Genomic DNA, 12692 nt, shown 5'->3' with positions numbered 1-12692 from the left:
CTTGGCAGAAATAACTGATTCCAGGATTAGGAATAAGGAAATTTCAGAATGAGCCTAAAAACTCTTATTGTGCTAGGAAATAACTCAAAGAATGATGAGGGTATGTCAAAAGAATACGGGACACACTTTGAAGAGGGTTTTTTGGCTTCCCAAATCCGGAACATTTGTGCATTAAAATAAATAATGAGGGTAATGGATTAATGAATGAATTAGAAATCTTAAATACATACAGATTTGAATAAACAAGTAGTAAAAACTCCTACATATATTAGAAAGCATACGATGGAATGACAAAGGAATGATCAAGCTAGAAAATCAATATTAAGATATTAATAGTAGAGGAACCCTTGATGAAGAACATTACATCATGTCAAAATATCTTCCATAAATAAATGATTAATTATAAAACAGAAAAATAGTAACTTTACAGTATGTACACCTAGTAGACACTATCTGATTAAAGTTCAAATCAACAATTTTGAAGCAAATCATGTGACTCCTGATAAATTGCACTGGGAAGAACACAAAACCAAATATGTGATATTCCTGCCAAAAATTTACCATCCACATCTAATTATGAGGAAATCTTCTTATTTTGTTGTAAACTTAAAGCTCCTCTAAAAAGTAGTCTTTTATTAAAAATAATTGTTTTAAAAGCTAAAAAAAAAGAATAAGGCAATGGTGAATGTTCATCAGTGGCAAGGAAAATTGTTTTCCAGCTTTCTAGTGCTGTTCTGTGGTAGAAAAAGTACTAATTTACTCCCAAATCATATTAGCAGCCACATTGTGTATGCATCAGGCCACATACTTCCGAAAAGCTGTTTCTGAGATATTTCCAGCAGTTGCCTGGGAGCCCATTATGCTGCCTTAGATCTGAAGTGACAGCTGATGGGTAGATGATTTCTATTCCTCTAATATGTGAGGAAGTGTATTTCCTACAGTAAAAAACAACATGTTATTCGCTGGTATAAAACACCTTGCTTTCAAAAATAACAAAACAGCATCTCTATTAGTAACTGGTTAGCAACTTGTAAGACTTTATTTTTAAAAAATGCTCCTTTCTCTATTTTTACTCTTAGATTATCATGAAATACATTTTTATAATGACATTTAATATCCTTGACCTCAGCTCAGAAATCCAGGAATGCATGTTCACATATTAATTTAATTTTCATATTTGGGAAAAATTAGTATAGTCTTCAGTTTATTAAAGCATATTTATGAGTAGTTCTGTTTTTAGTAACTAGTTCTACTGGAAAATATAATACATAGTATTAATCAATTATAATCACCATCCATTAACATTATTGAGTATTTTAAATCTTAAGTATTTAAATATCAGTTAATTTTCAAATTTTTAAGTTATAGCAGCAATAAAAAGAATTTCTTTAATAAAGTTTGGGTTAAGACAAAAACACTTTTTACACAAATTACATTCCTATGATACAGCACTTTCTTTTTGTTTAATTCAAAATCAGTGTATGTGTGTTTTGTTTATACATACCTATGCATACGCAAAAACATATAGATTTATCCTATATGCAATTCTGGGAAGCCTGTTATATTATTTGTTATTCTGCTTTTAACAGCAATGGACACTTTTTGAGAGCCAAATGCTGAGGGTAAATTGCAAAAAAGACTCAACTCTGCTATTCAAATGGACTACAGTTTAATAAGAAGAGACTGCTAGTGGCAAAAGAGTATAATATGTGCTACGGTAAGAGTCAATACTGTGGGTACTTACGTAAGAAGACTTTACAGTCTTAAGGATGAAAGTGGAGTGTCAGAGAAGTCTTTGCAGGACGGATGTCTAATCTTACCAGTTAGCCTTGGTGGATGGATGTATCAAGTTATGTCTTTTCCTCTTCACAAACTATTTTAAAGAATTGTCTATATATCTTGTATGTATATTTTCAGTTTCCTACTTTTGATCTTACCTGAGTTCTGGCTTCAGCCTCAGTCACTGCCATTAGCAGGTGCCCCTTAGGCCACCAGTGATTTCTGCTGTCATACATCCAAGGCACTGTTTGGTCAGTTCTCATCTTCTGTTGACCACTCTGCCCTTCTTAAACTTTCTTTTCCCTAGACTTTTCTGAAAATAGCCTTTTTCTTTCTATCTTTCAAACATATTCCCGTCCTGTTTCCCTTTGCAGGGCATGTCACTCTGTCTAGATTTGAAACAATGGAGCTTCTCAAGGTTTATACAATATTTCTTTATGTAGATAATGATACTTTTCTAGGCAATTTCATCTATGCCAATGAATTCTAATCACAAATTTCTACTTTTACCTCAGATTTCTTATCTGAGCTCCAACCACAACCGAGAACTTTCCATCTTTTCTTGGATGTTTCAAAGACAGCTCAAACCAAATATATCCAAAATTAAACTTATAATGTTTCTCATAAATCTGGTACACTTCCAGTAGTACCATTTATCTAGCAGTACAAGATATAAACATAAAATTTATCCTTAAAACTTTTCTCTGCTTCATGCACCATATCCAGTAAATCATTAATTTATGCCCAGTTTATTTATTAAATCTTTCTCAAATCCATCACTAGTTCTGTATCTCCAACATAAGTACCACTTAATTCATGCCACCGTTTCTGGCCTGTACTACTAAAACCAAAATTCTTTAAACTGATCCTTCTATATCCTCTTGGCTCCTTAAGTTTATTCTTGACACAGAACCCATGATAGTATTTTAGAACAAAGTTTAGCAAAGTTTTTCTGTAAAGGAGCAGTTGATAAGTATTTTTAGCTTTGTGGGACATGTAGTCTCTCTGGCAACTAGTGGATTCTGTAATTGTAGCTTAGACACATCCATTGAGAATGTATAAAAAATGCATATGGCTGTGTCCAATAAAACTTTGTTTATAGAACAGGCAGTAGGTCAGACTGGATCAGAGGGATGTATTTGCCAATTCTCGTTTTAAGATATCAAACTGCTAAAAAGAATCCCTTGCTTAAAACTCATCACAGATTTCCCAGTACTCTTAGGGTAAATACCAAAACATTATCTGTAGGTTTTTCAAGATCTGGCCACTTCAACCTCTCTTATCTCCTACACCATCTCTCCTATACCTCTCTCCTCTCTTTATTCCAGTATCCATTTTGCAATTCTTCAAATGTATCACATTCCTTCCTGCTATAGGGCTTTTGTCTTTGTTTTTTCTTCTGCCTGAAAATTCTAGACTCTGTAAAATGCCTCACGCATCTCTCTTTCAAAGAAATGACTACATACATATTTTCACATTTTTTTGTGTCACTATTTGATTAATGTCTTACTCCCAGTAAATTAAAATCTGAGAAAACATTGTATATTTGTTCACCGTTTCAGTTCTAGCTCATAGCACATTACTCAGTCCTTTTAAGTGTCCTATACACTTACACTCCTAAAAGATGGGAAATCGTGGCTTGCTAAAGGAACTAAACATTCTAGTGGTATTGGAGAGCTACTGAAGGGTTTTAAGCAGAGGAGTTTCAAGATGAGACTGGCTTCAGAGTGCATGCAGGAGATTTCAGAATGCTGTTTATTTATATATTGCTTCTTTTCTTCTTTACATCAAAAGCCCATGTACAAGCTCTCCTTGTCTACATTTCTGTCAATTATTTTATATAGTTAGGCTAGCTCATGTTTTCTCAATAAAATCATGTCATCTTGTTATTCTTTTTTAGGTGTGTGTGTCTGTGCATGTGTATCTTTGGGGAGGGAGTCTTCTGAGCCTTTAGGATTTGGGTTTTTGTGCCTAATACCTGTCATCTTCCACAGCCACATACGAGTCAAGTTGCTCGAAGAATCCAATATAAAATTTTAGTTGATACATTACACACTATAGATTGGGCCACTCATTACTACTCTATCAAGGTTTCCAGCACAGCCATAATTATTCAGCATGGGAGCTAGATATTAAATTTAAACCTGGCAATTTATTTCACCTTTTATTCTGCAGGAGAGGTTTGGGAATCTAACATTAAGACAGCAAAAGAAGGATTGATGACTACCCTGTGTATGGTCCATGGCTTGTTAGAGTCTCTCCTGGCTGAATGCCATAAAAACACTTTTAGGTCATAGACCTAAAAAGGAAAATATACGCTGGTTGTTTTAAAGAGAGCTAACACCATTGACTGTGTTTTTTTTTAATTATTATTATTTCATCTAAAGCAGAGGGATCAGTCCCTTTCCTGACTGTGCTAACATCAACCAACTTCATCACAGTCTTTAGGAACTAGACGAGTTTGACCTAGCAATTACCAACCTCTGTTTGATAAATCTTGTATCCAAGATTTCAAAGTTCCAATAAAAATAAAAAGAAGTACACCTTTATATACTTATATACATAAACATATAGCCACTTTGGATGGGCAAGTAGGGGGGGAAGATTGACTATCCAAGGTTGACATTTTGAAATCAGGAAAATGATACAAATGACTCACCTATTAAAAAACTCAGTAACCATGGGATTCAAAGGAAAAAGGAAATAAATCTGAGTTCTCAGTCTTGTAAGCTCAGTCCATGTTGGACTTAAATTTTAGTATGTTCTTATTTATTAAGGTTTTTAAACCATGACCACTCCAAAAATATTGTAGTAATTTGTAATTGTGTGTCAGGAGTTACAGATAGATCATCTAGACAAAACCCCTCATTTTACATTTAGAAAATAAGGAACATTAAGTGACTTGCCCAAGGTCATCCAGCGAATAATAACTTTTTTGAAGTAGTTAATATATGCAAGCCCACACTTAAAATTCAGCAGAATGCTATGAATCAGATATTATTATGTATGTTTTATAAATGGGGATATTTAGGACAAAATGCTTCAGTAAATTTCCGCAAGCTGTATTACTGGTAAGCAATGAAACTGGAATTAAAATCCCAGTTACCCTAATTTCAGAGCTTAGAATAAACCCAACCAAATGCTCTTTCCACAATAGCATTTACACTTTATTATTTTTGTTTTGTTGATTAATTCTCTTTCAAGAGTATAACATTCTCTGTCCTGAAATCATGTGAATTTCAAGCACAATATGAACATGTCCACCAGGACTTTACTAATATTTTGTTTTTATTCCAAGATAACTTTTTGTGCTTTTTTTTCACCACATCTATTTTCTTGAGACCATTCTTCATGGTATCTCTCCTGTACCAGGGGCTAAATGCATTCTCATTTTTGTTGCAAGAGGCCCAGGAGAATGTCTAAACCAGGTTTTTACAAAGGAACATATTTAAGGGCTGAGTATTTGTTTTAGAAATCTTCCTAAATTAGTAACTCCTAATCATTTCTTTTCATTATCAAGAAACTTTTTGATACTTTATCATCCTGGACTTTATGATACTTGAAAGATTTTTGTCTTCCCCAAACTAACTAAGCAATTCTTATAAAAATATTTTATTACTAATATAAAATACCAGTGAGAATAGCATGAGGTAATTAGCATTAGCAAAGCCAAAAAATTAATACTTTACTTAGCTCATATTGCATTTATGTAGGCAAATGTATACCTGCTTAAACCTTTGGAAATATTAACCAGCCATCCCACTGCTATATTTTTATAACACTTGGGGAAACTTGGGGAGCCATTTGGAAATTCCTGGTTTAAAGACCCTGTTGATGCACCTCATGATTTCAGTCTGACCCCCGAAAATGCCTTCTAACATTGTGTAAGCCCTAATAATATTATGGCTATCCCCGGATGCAAAACCTCCTTTTTTTCTGGAGAAAAAATAGGCTAATTATTTCTGATTATTTTCTAGTATGAGAGATATAAATAATTAAGTATGACACTCCAAACTTGAAAACATTTAGATATTTTTTAATATTACAACTGTAAGATTTTAAATCATTATGACCTGAGTTATAATACATGAATATAATGGAAAATAGTCATGGGATCCCTGGGTGGTGCGGCGGTTTGGCGCCTGCCTTTGGCCCAGGGCGCGATCCTGGAGACCCGGGATTGAGTCCCACGTCGGGCTCCCGGTGTATGGAGCCTGCTTCTCCCTCTGCCTGTGTCTCTGCCTCTCTCTCTCTCTCTCTCTCTCTCTGTGTGTGACTATCATGAATAAATAAATAAAATCTTTAAAAAAAAAGAAAAGAAAATAGTCATTAAAATTATTTTTAAAACTGTGAGGATATAAAACATTATGTTTATGCATAGTATTTTTTTAATCCATAAACATATTACTTTTACACTAAGAGGAACAATTTGGGAGGAAAATAAAGACACCATCAATATTGGTGGAGAATAGAATGAATTGCTGAAATTGCTGACTCCTATATTAATTCAATGTTGTCAAATTAGAAATGGTTAAATACAGAGTGCTGCAAAGGAAACGGAAAGGTCTTTCTAGATTCAAAGAAAATAAATGGGAGGATGATGAGCAAAGATGACTAGAAAGAGAAAGGGATCCCAGATAGGAGGTTTTGAGGAGTGAAGGCATGCCAGGTCCCCAGAAGTTCTCAGATGAGGCAGAGTTAGGGCAATAACTTCTGAAGGTAACGTACATGAGTATAGTGTCTTACTCTGTCAAAACTGTTTCTGGACCATATTGAGTTTCACATCCAGCTCAATTATTGTAAAATACTTTTCAAAACTCACCTTTCTTCTCCATACCCACTCTGAATGAACCATGCTACCTGATCTTAATTTTAGTGTTACCCAACCTCTCATTTGTCTTCTTCTTCCTCTATTTTGGATTCTTTGCATAAAAGGGAAAATATATTGTATGTGGGGATGAGAAGGGATAAGAGCCATAAGGTTCTCTGTGTGTGTGTGTGTGTGTGTGTGTGTGTGTATTTGAAAATACTCATCAACATACCTAACTCAGTTACAGAAATTACAGCAAGCCAGATGCTTCTGGGTATTGTTTGTCTGTCTCACCAATCAGGCTTGATTTTTAGTTCATCATTGTAATATAATGGAGATAAATATTAAGAAAGAGATTTTATCCTTAGGTTGTCCCCTTAGAATCTTTACTTGGTACTGATTGTTTCCTGACTTTCACAACCTGGGCACCTACCCTCTCTCTGTATGTCTTCTGTACCATTCTTTCATTCCATACACTTGAGCTTCAGAGTACATGTGGGGCTAGCCAGATTACTTGACCAAAGAATTGTTTTACTGGATTTAGTTAATGGGCCTTCAGTGATCTCTGTATCTGCATTGTGTTTTGGTAAATACTTGAATTAGTGCCAGCTGGTTGATCTGTATGTGCTTGTAAACTTTTAAACAGCTTTTGCTCTAATATTTTACATCTTAAATTGTTCATCTGTATGTATTAAAAGTGCTTATCATTTTTTTAATGAACACATTCACCTGCTTAAAAATTGAATTTGTCGGGATGCCTGGGGGTCTCAGTGGTTTAGTGCCTGCCTTTAGCCCAGGGCATGATCCTGGGATCCCAGGATCAAGTCCCACATCAGGCTCCCTGCGTGGAGCCTGCTCCTCCCTCTGCCTATGTTTCTGCCTCTCTTTCTCTCTCTCTCTCTGTGTCTCTCAAGAATAAATAAATAAAATCTTTAAAAAAATAAAATAAAAATTGAATTTGTCTATTTAGAATATTCACAATGTCTGTAGAGAAAAATGAAAGATGATTATCTTAATTTTTTGCAGGCTGCTTAGGAGCTGGGTACTTGATTGGACAAATTTAGGGGAATAGGGCAGAGGAGCTTGGGGTATGATGAAACTTATGTCCTAATTTTTGGCTCGCAAATCCATACAGTAAAACAAATTCTCAGTGGCATTTTTATTAGTGTCCATGTGAGTAATAACTTATTAAAATAGCTCTTGAATGTTCTCAGTTACCCAGATCTATTCAGCTCTTCCAAAGTCAGGCAATAACATTTCTTTCACATTAAAACCTCATTTCAGAACTGTCGTTGTCCTAATTCAATTCTCTGTGCCCTCTTACAGACTTTTTCTTTGAAACAAAAACCTGTGCTAGTCTCTATTTCTCTGTCCCAACTGGTTTCCTTTCTATGCTATAACTTTCACCCTTACAATTATTTTCATTTCACTCTAGCCCTTAAAAAAGTATCTTTATCAGGGTCCATTATTTTTTATAAGATTCTTTTATGTCTAAAATCTAGAATAACCAGATTAAACATACAGCCATTTTTGTTTTTGCTAGTGTTTATTTGCCTTTTTTTTTTTTTTGAGAGAGAGAGAAAGAGAGAGAGAGAGAACAATGGGAAGGGGCACACAGAGAGGGAGAGAGAGAATCTTAGACAGGCTGCCGGCCCAGCATGTGGTCAATGCTGGGCTTGATCTCATGTCCCTGAGATCAAGATCTGAGTCAAAATTCAGAGTCAGATTCTTAACTGACTGAGCCATCCTGACACTCCTTTGTTTTGCCATCTTACAAAAAGATAGTAATTCAGTTACTACAGTGATTATAAGGCAAAAGATTAAATTGGCTATTTATTCCGTATAAATGGTAATTTCTATTAAGAGGAAATCTAAAATGAACATAAGTCAGTTTAGGCAAGGATGTATCAATATTGGAAATAGATTAGTAAATACAAGGGCAACCTGGGTGGCTCAGTGGTTGAGTGTCTGCCTTTGGCTCAGGTCATGATCCTGGGGTCCTGGGATCAAGTCCCAGGACCCTGAGATCATCTCCTTCTTCCTGTGTCCCTGCCTCTTTCTCTGTATCTCTCATAAATAAATAAATAAATAAATAAATAAATAAATAAATAAATAAATAAATCCCTTAAGAAATAAATACAAAAAGCAAAATATTATTTTTTTCTGTAAGATTACCATCACATCAAATATTGAATTATTGGAGGGAAAGTGGAAGGGAATATGATCTTGGTGAGATCTAGTCTTCATTTGACTTCATGCTTCTGCCTGTATCCATGGAGAGAGCACTAGTTCAGCTTAAGTCCCTTCTATTACCTGATAGTGTTGAGGGTACAATGGAGAGAGCGTAGCACTCAGTGGGTTACCTGACACTGGAGCCTAGCTAGCACTCAGTGGGTTACCTAATTAAAGAAAAACAATTATTTGTACTAGCCCTTTATTTCACATTTTCTACATCCAAATAGGTTAATTCAACTGAAGACAGAGTGGGAGGAATAACAAAACTCACTCATATTCTCCAACACAGTTTATTGGAGGCCTGCATTTTCTGGGTTGTTAGGATGAGTGCTCAGATTAATAAACTGTGCTTTATTTCTCATTTGGCTGTAAATCCTCTGTCTGTATGTTCCACAGGCCATTAACTCAGAAAGGAGTGAGAGTAAGAGGCATCAAGAACCCTTGTTCCTATCTAAATGTCCTTTAAATTTCTCTCTGCCAAGATTTTACTCATCCTGTTTCTTCTAACTGGAATACCTGTGAATCCTCTCCATCTCTCATGAACTCTTCCAGCTTCTTCTCCCGTAAAGTGACTAAACCCTCACAGAATTTTGTCGGTGGCATTTATTTAACATTTTATTACATGTATTTTTAATAGATTTTTTTCAGAGAAGTTTTAGATTCACAGAAAAAATGAAGAGAAAGTACAGAGAGTTCTTATACAACCCCTTCCCTTATACATACATAGCCTCTTCTATTACCATCCCACACCTTAGCATCCAAAGTCTGTAGTTTACATTAGGGTTCACTCTTGGTGTGGTATGTTCTAATGATTTGACAAACATATAATGACATGTATCCACCATTATAGTATCATACAGAATAATTTCACTGCCCTAAATATGGATTATTTAATTGTCTTACTCCCTTTATTAGAGTATAAGATTCTTAAGCAGAGGGGATGAATTTTATTGATCATAATCTTCCCAGTGTTAGAATGAACAAGGCTCTCTGTGAATTTAAGGATGACAAATGTTAATTGAATTGGTAATTTTCAGTGACTATAATATAGAAAGAGAAATATGTATCTTGTTTGCGGCTTAGTTCTATCAAAATGCAACCTTATTCTTTCTAAGAACTGTCCAGTGATCTCTTGTCAACCAGGGAGTAAAATACTCCTGCACTCAATTAAAACATGGATGGTACTCTCATAGCTTGGGATGAATCACAGAACCACTATTATCAGTTCAAAATTAAATATTATATATAAATTTATCCATATTTTAAGATGACTGAGGCTGGTCTTTAGGAAGGGATAAAAATCTTTGAAAAATGACACTATCTATTACATTTTATTTTATCCCTCATCACATCACCCATCATAGACCTGGCTCTGAAACATTTTATAGTCCTTAAAATAGGAAATACTACATGTTATAAATACATCTTTAGGGACTTAAGTCCTTAAAAATCATACTCAAAAGATGCTACCTTTATGAAGTTCAGTTGGGTTGTAGCACACAAACCTGTCCTTGTTCCATGCAGTTTAATATTTTTACCAATTACTTGCATAAAGATCTATGTATTCTTTGCCTTTGTAAGAAATTACAGACTGCTTTCCCAAAGCTGTGAGTGATTTGAAGTGAAAATATATAATCACCTGTCTATTCTCCTGGCAGTGAAAATGCCTTTCATTTTTGGATAATATAAATGGCAATTCAGTAAACAAAATAGTCAAATTAATCAAACTAAGCTAAAATGGATATGTAAGGTCCTGAATAGAGGGACAAAATTTAATGCAGAAAATAGTACTCAACATTTAAAGTACCACTTAACATTTTAAAGCCTAGCTATTACAGTTAATATTACACCCAAGTTGGGTGAACATTGTGAAGTACCTTTAAGGACTTCACTAATATCTTTAAGGACTACATTCATAGAAATGTAACTGTGATAAGAGAGGAGATAATCCTACTCACTGAATTCATGTCACTACATATGCCTGGAATAGTGTGTTCCATTTAGGGAGCTATTAATATGAGGGATAGTAGAGTGAACCCAGGAGAAATAATCTGTAGTTATTTGCTTACTCTAAAGAAAATAAATTTCTTAATAAGTCTCTAGCAACATATTAATTATATCAAAATTTACTTCTTTAATAAATATTATTGTACACTTAGTAAATGCAAGTCCATGTATTTGGCAATGTAGTTGCAATAGACAAAATAAAGCTTCCCCAAATATATCTGCATCATACTCCCAAGAATGGATAAATATATTATTTTACATGGCAAAAGTGGCTTTCCAGGTATGATTAAATTAAGGACACTAAGAAAGATTATTCTGGATTATCTGGACATGTTCAATCTAATCACATGAGTCCTTAAAATTGGAGAACCTCTTTTGGCTATGGTGAGAGAGAGAGAGATGTGATGACAGAAGCAAGGTCAGAGAGATGCTATGTTGTTGGCTTTAAAGATGAAGAAAAGGGTCCATGAGCCAAGGAATGCAAGCAGCCTCTAGAAGCTGGAAAAGTGAGACAAATAGATTCTAACCTAGAGCTTCTAGAAAGAAGTGCAACCCTGCTAATATCTTTATCTTGCCAATTGAAATTTCTGTTGGACTTCAGACCTATAGAACTATATGATAATACATTTACATTTCTTTAAGCCACTATATTTGTGATAATTTGTGATAGCAGCAATTAAAAAAATGAATATAGCAGCCTATTCTTCAGTGGGGTAAGGTCTACATAAAAGAATTATCCAATCACAAAGGTGAAGTGCTTTGAAGGAAAAATGACCAAAAACTGTAGGCCTGGCCATATTTAATCTAGTCATTGAATTAATGACCAGAAGGAGTGGACATTCCTGAGTGATGATCTGGACAGTCACAAAGGCATGGTCAAAGACTATTGGGATACGGTGTTTTTGCAGGAGCTGTAATAGTGTTTATTTAATCAAAGAAGAAGAACCACCATGAATTCAGAAGTAGACACTGATTATAGGAATTTCATTGGGGAATTGAAGTATTAGAGGTCTTAGGAACCATTCAAGCTAAGCCAAGCACATTTAATCACTTAAGTGAGGCCATGATGGAGAAGTCAGTGGGGGGTTGTTGCCTCTGTATGTCCACAGCTGAGGGTCCAGTGAGGGCGCTGGAGCCAGTTGAATGACAGGGCCTTTTGTCAGGAAGAAGAGCTGACCATGAAGTGGAAGAGATAAAGAACGACCTGAACCTTGCTGGCACCTTTGCATTTATCTGTCACCACATCTAAACACAACAACGTTCAGAGATTAGTGGCTATTGCCTCCATGGCTTACACAGATTTCTCTTTGACCAACTGAGAACGTAAACCCACACAGGGAAGGGGGTTCTGGGAAGTGTAGTTGCCGACTTCAAATTGGCAATAGAACAGTCCACCACTACAGGAGCTATACTTTAAGAGGAAGCACATATGATTATTTATATTAGCATAGGAAGGCATCTAATGTGGTTTGGAAACATTAAAACAGTGTTTCATCATTTTTTGTGCATACTTCCATATCTATACACTCAGATGTCAAGGTCAACTAAAATTACCGTTACACACTACCCCCACCCCCAACTTTTAGTGACTTTTAGTGCCTTTCTTCATAGTAACTGACTTTACTCTTCTAGGGACATTAATGGGGAAAATGTCAATTGTGTGAGTAGGAAAAATTCAGGGTTCTTCCTACATGTTTTTCCTTTACTCTCACACTATTCTCATACTCACAACACTTCACACTCACAACACTTCAACACCATGCAAGTTTCTGTGACTCAGCTGGTGTCCTACAAATTAACTCAATTTTGATACTGTCTACCTGGAATAAGCTTAGATCCTACACGTTAAGGACCTAGTCCC

The 12692-nt window shown here is 35.2% G+C and overlaps 1 long non-coding RNA gene across 12 annotated transcripts in view; it reads left to right on the top strand.

Annotated features, from left to right (window-relative positions):
* LOC144288544 (uncharacterized) overlaps positions 1-12692 on the top strand; it is a 493091-nt gene that overhangs the window by 363716 nt on the left and 116683 nt on the right. The window contains exon 2 of one of the 12 annotated variants that reach the window (XR_013356481.1): positions 1590-1717. The exons of the other annotated variants lie outside the window; for them this stretch is intronic. This is a non-coding gene — a long non-coding RNA (uncharacterized LOC144288544). The remainder of the gene's footprint in view (positions 1-1589; positions 1718-12692) is intronic. 12 annotated transcript variants of the gene reach the window in all.

This window comes from Canis aureus, chromosome 18 (assembly GCF_053574225.1).
Source record: "Canis aureus isolate CA01 chromosome 18, VMU_Caureus_v.1.0, whole genome shotgun sequence".
Taxonomy (NCBI): domain Eukaryota; kingdom Metazoa; phylum Chordata; class Mammalia; order Carnivora; family Canidae; genus Canis; species Canis aureus.
This window is presented reverse-complemented; position numbering and strand designations above follow the sequence as displayed.